This window comes from Leopardus geoffroyi, chromosome B4, assembly GCF_018350155.1.
Source record: "Leopardus geoffroyi isolate Oge1 chromosome B4, O.geoffroyi_Oge1_pat1.0, whole genome shotgun sequence".
Lineage (NCBI taxonomy): Eukaryota > Metazoa > Chordata > Mammalia > Carnivora > Felidae > Leopardus > Leopardus geoffroyi.
Genome location: NC_059341.1, coordinates 128,241,026 through 128,253,249, shown reverse-complemented (window position 1 = coordinate 128,253,249; position 12,224 = coordinate 128,241,026). Strand labels below are relative to the sequence as shown.

The window sequence follows — 12,224 nt, the reverse complement described above, 5'->3', positions numbered from 1 at the left end:
TGAGGTTGAGTACTGTTATGGTGTGGTCCATTTTACAGCTAAGACCAATGAGGCTGAGGATGACTGACTTGCCCCAGACACACAGCAAGCAATCAGTGGGGCCAAGGTTTGAACCAGGCATTCCAGCTCCAAACCTGTGCTTTGAACCTCCTCAGAAGCTGCAGAAAGTGTGATAACAAACATACAAGCAGTGTTCTCTGTAAAACAAGAGAACAGGGTACATCATTTTGCCTGAAAACAAATCAGTTGGTCTTATTCACCTAGAGATCCTACAGTTCAGATTATCTAGACTCAGTGTCACCAACTGGTAACTCACAGGGCTGAACCTGGCCCAAGGACGTTTTGTTTGCCTCACACACATGTGTGTGTTTCTCTCTAATTGTGCCAACATTTAAAAATCAGAGGATTTCACATTAAAATTTGGGGTATCTAGGGGCGCCTGGGTGGCTCAGTCAGTTGAGCGTCTGACTTCGGCTCAGGTCATGATCTCGCAGTCTGTGAGTTCGAGCCCCGCATCAAGCTCTGTGCTGACAGCTCGGAGCCTGGAGCCTGCTTCGGATTCTGTGTCTCCCTCTCTCTGCCCCTCCCCTGTTCGTGCTCTGTCTCTCCCTCTGTCAAAAATAAATAAACATTAAAAAAATTTTTTTTAATTTGGGGTATCTAGCTTCTCTCCTAGAAGACTGGCAATCTGGTGATACTAGGCTCAACATTCTGAGGGACTGGAGCACCAGCTGTCCCTTAGAAAAGGCACATGGGACACTTCAGCTCACCACAGTTGCCACTGTGCTCTATTGCCTTCCCAACTCCAGTACCAATGATGAACTGCTACTTAACATCACATTTGTCCACTGTTTTTGCTGTGGCTTATAATAAAGAAATATTTTTAGTACCAAAGTGGGAAAACAAGAGACCAGGTAACCCCATGTACATTTTTTTGGTACAAATGAGGCATGTTTCCATATGTTTCCCAGGCAGACATCAAGCTTCTGTGAAGGGTGTCTTTAGGCATTAGGGTTTGTGATCTGACCTAGATGAGAGGTAGGAAGACCTAGGCCAAGAGAGAATGAACGAACAAACTGGAACTCACACCTACACTTGCCTGTTCCGGGGGTAGCCTTTTGCCATTGTACTCATTTGCTTAGAAATGTACCCCAAGAGCAATATGGATATTGGGGCTCTCTTGCATCTCTCAGTACTTCTGGTAAACATTTGTAGCAAGAAGCTACAGTCATGGGAACCTGGGGTCTCTGTCCTATTGTTGGGGAGGGGAGTGGACTATGATTGCCCAATAGCGCACATGTTTGATCTGGGTCTTCTTTATTTTTTTTATGTTTATTTATATATTTTGAGAGAGTGTGTGTAAAAGGGGGAAGGGGAGAGAGAGAGGGAGACAGAGGATCCGAAGTGGGATCTGTTTTGGCAGCAGAGGGCCTGATGTGGGGCTCGAACCCATGAACTGTGAGATCATGACCTGAGCCAAAGTTGGACACTTAACCAACTGAGCCACCCAGGCGCCCCTTGATCTGGGTCTTCTAAACCCCTTCGTCTTTTATGTAAACCAAGTTCCATCAGATCGCACACATTTGAATCTCAAGTCTTCATCTGAGCCAGGCTTTCCCAAGAGAACTCTTCTCAGCTACAGAGGTTTGAGCTGAGCCATTAGCCACATTTCCTGGAGCTCAGGTAGACTGTGGATCAGGAAGACCTTATTTTAATGTATATGGAATCTAAATCCCACCTCTTTTCTGTCAGCTCCAGTGGTGGTGTTAGTGGGGATCAAAAGACTTTTTACCAAGCTTTCCAACCATCAATGACAGACACCAAAGTGACCTTGATTTTAAATTCCAGCCACTGACTAGGTCTGCAAGGTTGCTATCTGTTTGGCACATCAACTCTTCTCCAACAGGAAGTTTGATGGCCAAATATGTCATCCGATAAAGCATGTCAGCTCGTTAGCGGTTTTGTTCGGTTGCAGCCCTCATCCGCTTTTACAACCACAGAGATCCTGGCTCTTATCTTAATAGACCATATTTCTAAAGAAGTTACCTCCTGAAAGGTGTTGTTGATGGATTTAGGTGCCCAATTATTCAGCCAGACTAGAGAGCCCCCTCGAAGGGAACTTGACACGTAGTAAACATTCAGGAAAATACCATAATTTGTGTATTTGTGGAAGAGGTGCATACATCCCACAGAACGCCAATCCTGCTATTTTACAGAGAGAAGCCTAAAATCCAGAGATGCTGACATCACCAAGGTGTTTCCAAAATCAGGTGGTGACCCAGGTGTCCTGATTCCAGTGCTCACTCCTGTACACTGCACATCTCCCAGCCCCAGGATAGACGGGGGTAGATGGGGGCACAGGATATGCACTCTACATCCAACTTCAGTGTCACTGATCCATTTCCCAGGCCCTCCCATTGGCCACCCCAGCATCTTCTACCTGTGCCTGTCAGAGTCTAGGAGTATAGGACTTGGCCTCCCAATTTCACATGCAGGCTGTGTGGCCAGGTTCTGGAACCACACCAGTTCTGACTATCCACATCTGTTTAATTGGAACAGTGACCCTCACCATCCTGTTTTCCTGGGTGGGGTGTTGTGATCATCAAATAAGATCAGGTGGACTTAAGACTCTAAAGTAGGGAACTTGGTTGTTCCTCTGTTTTGTGGGAGTCAGTATGGTTGAGTGGGAAAGCATTAGACTGAGGAATAGGGGCCAAACAACCATGGTTTTGAAACTCAGCTCTCTGTATGTGACCCCAAAAAACATCTCATCTCTCCGAGCCCCATTTTCCATACCAAAATTAAGTGAGAACATGCATTCTGCCATATAATATAACAACACTATAACTAAAAGCCAATATTTATTGAGTTTTTAGTCTGTGCTAAACATTCTCCTTGAATTATTTCACTTATTTACCAACCCAGTGTGGTACTATTGTTCCCCCTCATGAGGAAATTGAGGCCAGAGAACTTACCCAAGCTCAGGAACAGCAGAGCTCACAAGAGCTACTATGTTTCCAAATCTTAAAGGCTATGAGTCTATTCATGGTGATCAAGTCTAGGTCAAAAGGGAATCCCTCCTAACTTCTGAACCACAAGGATCGGCCAAACACTGGTGATCGATCCTTCAAGTCACAAAACCATGTCCTCATGAAGTCTGACTTGGGTTGCCAGGCTCACCTTCCCACACTTTAATCTGGGGGATTACAGAAGCCCTGAATTTCTGAATGAAACCATCCTTCTCTGCAAGCAACTGGGCTATCTCATGCCTAACACCCCCATTCTGAGACAGATCAAAGATGGGAGGAGAGGAAGAGGGGAGGGAATAATTGTCATGCACTATTTAAGGTCTCTGGTTCCAGAATGGTTCTGATCTGCTCAGGATTTCCTCTCCCTCCATCCCCCGCCCCTCTGCCCATCCACCCCCTGTCATTCAAGGGTTCTGTTTTTCCACTGGCTGAACTTTACCTTGGGCTTTCTGAGGACAAATCTCACAGCTTTCCTTCGCTTCCCCACCCCCACAAAAAGCCAGGTGGCCACAGGCCTGGGAATACTTAGCGTCTCTCCTCTCTGTGCTGTGAATGCCACTGTTAGGGGATAAGGTTTACATGCACATAAATCAGAACTGGGTGTTGGGCCACATGGACCATTCTTTCTGTGGCAGCCAAACTATCTGGGGCTCACAGATGGCTATAAGTGCATCAGGAGAGGTTCTTTAGGTCCCCTTCCCTCCTCCAGACATTAATATTTTAGCCACCGAGCAAAACATCCTCTTAGTTCCACCACGGCTGAGATGGACACCTTGTAACCTCCTGTCAAACACTATTTAATGAGTCCCTTTAGCTAGAATCAATACATACCGGTCTACTCCAGCCTGTCAGAGATTAACATAGGAAAACAGATCCCTGAACCCATGTAACCTCTGAGAGGGTATACAACTCACCCAGGACGTGCTAGTGACCTGCCAGCTCTTCCAGCCCACTCCTCGCACTGTGGGTAACCAGGAAGATGGTAAGGGTAGTGAATGCATGGGCCTGCCCACGTGGAGAAGGGATGGTAAAGTGGTGTAAAACTAAAGAACCACTCTCAGAAGAGTGAAGAATAGTGATCTGCTATGGTCCATGAGCTATTTTTAGCACTTCAGTAAGCCAACCCAAATCATACAATAAATCATCCAATAAGAAAGCTTCTCAGGCTTAAGAAGACACCAGGTTTCTTTGCTTTGGGCTGCAATTAGTTTGTGTGTTAGCTAATTATGTCAGAAAAATGACTGGCTAGCATCGGCCATTATAAATATCTTTTAACTGGTTTTTGTGGAAAAATAATTGACACACAAAAATGGGATGGTTAATTTATCCAAACATGGAATCCATGGAGGGAAAGGTAATAAAAATAGTCCTTGGCATTGACAAGGCTGGAATCGCTGGTTCAGTGGAAGGAGCACTGGCATAGTGATCAGACATAGGGTCTGAGGCTTGGTTTTGTTAGGACCATACGGCAATAAAATCGGGGGCAGCAGGGGAGGACAGAGCTGGCGAGGCTGGCTATGGAAGAAAACCAAAGAGAAGCATCCCGAGGGGAACCCTGGCAGCAGGGAGTCCAAAAACCCATGTGGAGGAAGCTGCAAAAGGAGAAGCTCCAAGGTTAAGGAATCCTAGCCCTTGGTCTACACCGATTCAGAATACAACTTTTGCATAGACTCCATTTCTTAGAGGTATGATCTTGGACAAGCAATTTCATGCCTCTAGCATCAGATCGCTCCCCAGGCAGCTGGGATGGGTGGTATCCACCTCACAGGGTGACCGATACGCACACAAGGATTTTGGTGCAGTGCCTGGAGCATAATACATACCTCTCAGGGAAAGGTAGTTGTCATTTTTGTTGATCCTCTTCTGAAGTGACATTTAGAGTCTCCAAGCTTTTTTTCTTCTGGAAGCATGATGGAGCACCATGGTCAGAAGATGGGACTGGACTTAGCAAGTAGTGCAGACAGCCCAACAGGTCCTTCCCCTCTCAGAGGGGTTAGATGTGTCCCTCTGGGTGGTACACAGCCCTTAGGTCTCTCCCAGCTCAAGAATGACTCACTCTGGGAATTTCCCATGCAGCTTTGGAGAATTTGATTTTTACTAAAGATGGTGTTTTCAGCATGTTCACAATTTGGGCAAGGTGTGACTATTTTGCACCAGTGCTAGGGAGTGGGCAGGGAAATGGGACCAAATGAGACCTCAAGAACGGGAAGTTATTGAGGGTGTTCAAAGCTGAGGGGACAGCATGGGGCAAGACCCAGACAGAATCTGAACAGCAGGAGCTAGAAGGGCGTGGTGAGAGGGTGACGAAGAGGGAGGCAGGGGTAAGACTGGCCCTCTTTGGAAACATTTATGACACTTCATCCCAAGAGTTCAATGAAGGGTTTTAAGCAAGACAGTGAAACTGTCTCTTAAATCAGCACTTCAAGCTCCCATACTGACCCCAACATGTTTCTTGACTAGAACCCACCATGCTTGCCTCTCCGCAGTCCATCCATTCCCAGCCATGCACCATCCAAATGCACCAGCAAGGGCAGTAGGGCGACACAAAGGGAGGAGTTCTCTCACTGTCACCATGAGTCTGGCCAGGGCCAGGCAACGAGGGGACATCTTTGAGGCAGCACGTGTCTTCAACATACAGCCACATGTGTCTAGACCTGAGCTCATGACAAACCCCAAAGCCAAGCAACTTAATGTGATGAAAGGCCCCTTGCTTACTGTGAAACCAAAAAAATAAAACCATCTTCAACTGAATGACTCCCAAGCTGCAACAAGTCAAGAGCCATGGCTTTTGGGGGCACTTAAGCCCTTCTCTCCCTATAAAAATGCTCCCATCAACTTGGTCCAAGTGGCCCTAGTTTCACTCCCTTTCAGAGGGACAAAAGGATAAGCAAAAAGGAAAACCTCAGACAATCACTAAAAATGATAAACTGTGTTGCCATTTGAGAGAAGCATGAAGTCTCTCCAGCACAAGGCTGTAATAGTTCTTCTATCCCTTTGTGTTGCATATCTGAAAAGAACCGTGTGAACAAAGCCACTCTGGAGGGCAAACTGGCAGGTGCTGTTAAAATGTAAAATGCACCTACCTATGTCCAAGAATTCCAGTTGCACATCTGCCATGAAGAAATATTTGCACACGTGAACAAGAGAATGAGACAACTATCTATTGCAGTGCTTTTTGTAAACATGAAAAGTTGTTAGAGGGGCGCCTGGGTGGCTCAGTTGGTTAACCATCCGACTTTCAGCTCAGGTCATGATCTCCCCGCTCATGAGTTTGAGCTCCACGTCACGCTCTGTGCTGAGAGCTCAAAGCCTGGAGCCCACTTCTGATTCTGTCTCCCTCTCTCACTGTCCCTTTCCCACTCATGCTGTGTCTCATTCTCTCAAAAATAAAAAAAAATTTTTTTAAACATTGTTAGAAACCTAGACATCTGTCAATAGGGAAATGGCCAAACAAATACATCCTACAGGGATATATATTATAGTAATATAATAGTATACAGTAATATATAACATATAGTATGACAAATGATATGATATAAGGCAATTAGCATATACTATAGTAGTTGATTATACTTTAGAGCCAGGCTGCTGGATTTTAAATACAGGCTTTGCTACTATCTTGAACAAGTTACCTAATTTTTCTAAGCCTCAGTTTCCTCATCCATAAAATGGAGATGACAGAATAGCACACCTGCCTCATAGGATTATCGAGAGAATTAAATGAGTTAATGCACGTTACCTCCTTAGAATGGTGCCCAGCATACAGTAACCACTCTATGCTTGTTAGCTTTTTAATTATAATTAATTGCAATCCCTTGGAATACTATACATAGAATGAAGCAGATCTATATGTATATTTGCTGAGAACAAGACCTAATACATATTGTTCGGTTACAACAAGCAGAATGCTATATGCAATATTCCACTATTTATGGTATTCTACTGTTCCTGTGTCTAAGGGAAAAATTACTATACATTTTCCTTGGGTACCTACATATGTAAATGCATCAGGAGGAAAAGATCCAGAGAAGCTAGAATGACAGAAAGTGCTCAAAAAGGACGTTACCCTTATCTAATTGTAGACAGATGATAGATGATTAGATAGATAGATAGATAGATAGATAGATATGGATGGATGACTGGCGATGAATGGACGATGGATGGATGGATAGATGGAGGGATACACGTGTACACACAGATACATACATACATGGGTGTAGAATGTATTTACATAATACTTGTGACTTTTAAAATGTGGAGAAAAAAATTAAAAGGCCAAGGTGTTGCAAATTATTATTCCCCTTTTATAAATGAGGAAACCAAAGCTTAAAGACGTCCAATAACATGCCTAAGTGCACACCACCAACAAGCCCCAGAGGAAGGATTTAAACCCAGCTCTGCCCGCCGCAAGGCCTTTCCACCACCCCAGGCTGCCTCTCAAGGCCACCCAGGAGGTGACGATGACAAAGGCTAGAAGAAGGGGCCTCCTTGTCCATAGTGGCTAGAATGGTAAAAGCCAAATGCAATGGAGAATTGTGTTGTTGTTTTTGTTTTTAATTAATGAACCTGTTGGAATGTGCCATTCAGCAGTGGAGCTGAATAGTTCCTGCTGTTCCTGCAAAACAAACAAAAGTCCTCCACCCAAGCCACTTCTGTGGCCACTTTTCTAGCCTTATCTATCCAGGGACTGTGAAAGGGACACAGAACCGTGGGAGAGGCACCTTCTCCAGCCAGCCAGGACCCAGTCTCTGGTGTTCCTGCCACCACACCAGCCATCTACATAGAGTGGGCACCTCATCCTGGGCAGCCCCAACTCATCCCCATCTAGAAGAGGAAGGGTCATAAAGCCCAAGATGTCTGGTCTCCATTAGCTTTACTTCTCCTGGGTCTCAGGGCGATAAACTGAGTCATTGCTTTACTTTGACTTGGTGGTTTTGAGGGTCTCTTTCATAGCCAAAGAACATTAGAAATTTTTCTTTATTTTTCTCTCTTTATGCCCTAAAATGATAACAATAATAACAATAACAACAGTAATAATAATAATTTCTCCCTCCTAGAAGATGATGTTTACTTAAAACCTCAGGTCATTCTGGCTCTCTTCATACTTTTTTTTTAACTTTTCTCTCTTTTTTAAAAAATTATTTAAATTCAAGTTAGTTAAAACACAGTATTGTACTGGTTTCAGGAGTAGAACCCAGTGATTCATCACTTACATATGACACCCAGTGCTCATCCCAACAAGTGCCCTCCTTAGTACCCATCACCCATTTAGCCCATCCCCCACCCACCTCCCCTGCAGCAACCCTCAGTTTATTGTCTGTCTTTAAGAGTCTCTTATGGTTTGCCTCCCTCTCTGTTTTTATCTTATTTTTCCTTCCCTTCCCTTATGTTCATCTGTTTTGTTTCTTAAATTCCATATATGAGTGAAATTATATGACATACTTTTAATGACAACTTCCCCAAATTAATAAGTAAAGCATTCTTCAAATATTAACCCTTCATTCCACTTCAGTCCAAGGAAGGGTCTTTTGCCTTAGCATATCAAGAGTAAATGAAATTTGAAAAGGTTTTGAAGAACTGCATGACTAAGAAGGAATTAGCCTTAGCATTTAGTAACTGGGTGACCTTGGACAAGCACAACCTTTCCCAGACTTGATGTTTTCCATCTGAAAAAATGGGTGTGATACCTACTCTTAAGGTTGCTGGGTGGATGAAAGACACAGGATCTGTGAAGTGCTTGCACCTAGTAGGGGTCTGGGAGATGTCTCTTCCTTCCTATGTAGTGCAGTTCTCCTCTTTCTAGAGTTCCCGAGATTCAGAAAGCCTGGGTCCTCTCCCCAAGTGGCTGGCTCCTCTCTGAAGTCTGAACCTTTTTATTTTCCTTAGGTCACAAAGCCCAGTGAGGAGTGTAATTGTGTGTGTGTGTGTGTGTGTGTGTGTGTGTGTGTGTGTGTGTATGAGAGAGAGAGAGAGAGAGAATAGATCTGGCTTCTTTGAAAATGGCTTCTTTGCTAAAACCACAACCTCAGATCTGATACCAAAAGAATCTGCTGGCATTGGTCCCTGTCAAAACAATTTGGAGATATCCAGAGACTGTCCTCCAGGGCTGGCAGCGGGCCCCCAAGCTGAGCCTCACTCTTGAATTCCCAACAGTCTCAGGAGGCAGGCCCCCAACACTCTATGGCACAGCCCCATTCCTCTATGCAAAGGAGGCTGGAGAGAAGGGCTTGGCATTCTGAAGCAAAATTCTCTCTCTCTATTGCCCGCCTCCTGCAGAAATCACACACACACACACACACACACACACACACACACACACACACACACACCAATTTTCAGAAGGCTCTTGGCACTGCCTGCCCCTTCCTGAGCTGGACCGAGCTGCTGGAGCAGGATCTAGCCAGCCAAGGCTGCCTTCTTCATTCCCAGCCCCCTCCTCTCCCGCCTCCAGAGTCAAGGTTTTGTCAGGAGTTTCAGGGGCAATGACTGGTGGGGAGGGGGCCACAGACATCCTGGCTGCTGCCAAGTCCTTTTCTTTTCCCCACAGTATGTTTTATAAGCCAGCATGTAGTTTATTCTTCTCCTAAACACTTCACTAGGGTGCAGGGCCTGGAGTTGCCATAGAAACACCTTTTAACTCCTCCCCACCCAGAAAGCAGTGCCAATCCCCAGGGTTTGGGGGGAGAAAGGCAAAAAGAGACACCTGTGGATGAGGAGAAAAGAGAGGGAAGACCATGGGGGGTTCTTTAGACAGGGCCAAGTCAGGCATGCGGCGCCCTTTGCCCGGCAACATGGCAGCCGGCCACAAAGAGAAAACAGCCAGGAAGGTTCTGGAAGAGGAAGCTGGTGGTCTGGCTTGAGCGTCTTTAATGGGCTACAGCGTTGATTAGTGGGGTCGTAAGGGTCAAGAAGGATGGGGAGCTTCTACACATCTCCTTCACTGAGAGGACAGGCAGAGCTGCAACCCAGACTGGAAACCAGAAAGGCCACAAGCAAGAAAAAACTGGGAGCCACCTACTGGACACCGGCAGAGTAGTGTAAGGCAGTGGAGGTCAACAAGCAAGCAGCCCACATCCACACCTCCCATTTTTAAAAGCATTATCTCATCCCCACCACTAGTGCAGTGCACCAAAGCTAGGCAGGACGATTTGGAGTGGTGCCAGCATATCGAAGGTTTTTTGTTTCTTTTTTATTTTTGCTACCACAATGTTCTGGTATGTGGGTACTTCCTGGCAACTTAGCCTTTTCTCTGGGCAGTTTTTTGAGGGAGGAGATTTCTTGAAGAAATCCAGAGGAATCACAAGAAACTTTCTGCATCAGCCCGGACCCACAGCAGGAAATCTAAACAATAAACAGAGTCCATCGGCGCAGCCATTAAAAGCAGGGTCTCCTTGCTGCTCTTTCCACTGTTTTCTGGTGAACTTGCAGGGTGAAAACCCAAAAGCCAAGGGCAAGGGGGAGGCATGAGGTTCCCCTCTCCCTGCACACCAAAAAATCCAAGTGAACACACCCAAACCATTGTCAAGCAGAAGAGGATGCCCTGACTCCACCTGTCAGCCTCCTGGACTCCTCACTAACCCAAACCAGACCCCACCAGCGGCAGCAAGAGTGGCTTCCAATACTACCCAGGTGGGAATGTCACCAAAGGGGTGAGGATGGAGGAGGGACAGGCCAAGTGGAATTTGGGTGGGGGCGGTCAGAGGAGAAAGAGGAAAACCTTCCAGGTCTCAGGCAGCCCGAAAGAATCCTTCAGGCAATCCACAAACCAAGGGGCCAGCCAGATTCCCCGGGGAATGGGAAGGGTGCACAGCATGGGCCCCAGGAAACTCTAACAAGGGTGACCCCAGGTCACATAAACACCCACGCCTGCCAACTGGACTGACCTTCTGGTCACCACAGCCACCTCCCTGACTTCTCCTAGGCTCAGCGGGGCCCACCAGCAGTGCCCCTCCCAACTCTAGCTGCCTCCCTTGCCAGGCTCCTGTCTCCTCCCCCTCCGCCCCTGCAGCACACTTGTGGAGGCCCTCACCCAGGACCCAGTGGAAAATTTTCCTTCTTCTTTATGACTTAAAACACACACGCTCCATTCTTCACCTCTGAATCGACACAGGCAGAGGGCAGCTAGACTGTGCCCCACCCCATCCCAGCCCAAGTACACACACACACACACACACACACACACACACACACACACACACAGCAGGGGCCACTGGACTTGCATGCTTTATGAGCTGGAAAGGAGAGGAGAGATGTTTTCCAGCTGCTACTCCACCTCTGGCCATCCAAACACAAGTGTCCCAAAACACTCCCAAACAAGTTCTCCCAGGACACTCGAAAGGCCCTGGGTAGAAACTGGTTCTACTTCTTACTGAGTCTCTAACCAAGACACTAACTCCAGTGGAATCATCACCATGATGTGACCCTTGGCATCTTTGTTCTTTTGGTGACAAATCTGTTTCCCACTGCTCCTTCTCCCCCTCCCCACACACAGTCAAGGGGGAAAAAAAATAGCCTTCCTGTGAATTCTCACAGCTATGTGATAAGTGATCCCTCACACACGCCGCCTCCTGCTTGCTATCAACACTCTCAAATACAGTTCCTCCAGGGAAGGGTCAACCCCACAGCTTTCTTCTCATTTTCCCCCCTTAAATCCACTCAAACTTGGCAGTCCAAGAAGCTCGGTTAGCAGTTGCTTGGGAAGTGGGAGACTGCGTTGGGTCTCAGTGAAAGGAACGAACTTCATGGGTGCAGGAGAAAATGCAAACTCAGAACTAACTTCAAGATTCTCCTGCAACTTTGTGCACATGGCCGGCAACTTTTTTTCAAACTACTGAACATCCCAGTACTTTAGTTGGTTGGCATTCCAAGTTTTAGGAATCCTCTCCCACCCTTCTCCCCCAGCACTGCCTCTCGTGATAGTGAAAAGGGAAATGTTCCAGATGTCAAAAGGACCAACAGGAGAGCAAAGGCTGCAAGGGGTTCCCTCAGCCACCGCGGGTTTTCTCTGCAGGGCATCTGCGCCTTCAGCCGTGCCAGGTCCTCCGACCGAAGAAACTGGGTTTTGCGACCCCACCCCAAGCTGAGGCAGAGAAAAGGAGCCGGGCTCGCCATGCCACCCGGAGCTGCGCCGGGGTCAGGACTGCAGCGCGAGAGCGGGCACCGCGGGGGCTCTGGCGGGGACACCCGGAGCGCTTA

The 12,224-nt window shown here is 46.8% G+C and overlaps 2 protein-coding genes across 3 annotated transcripts in view; one reads left to right on the top strand and one right to left on the bottom strand.

Annotated features, from left to right (window-relative positions):
- Nucleotides 1-12,224, top strand: part of SYN3 (synapsin III) — a 465,355-nt gene that overhangs the window by 205,998 nt on the left and 247,133 nt on the right. The gene's annotated exons all lie outside the window — the stretch shown is intronic.
- Nucleotides 1-12,224, bottom strand: part of TIMP3 (TIMP metallopeptidase inhibitor 3) — a 59,013-nt gene that overhangs the window by 46,306 nt on the left and 483 nt on the right. The gene's annotated exons all lie outside the window — the stretch shown is intronic.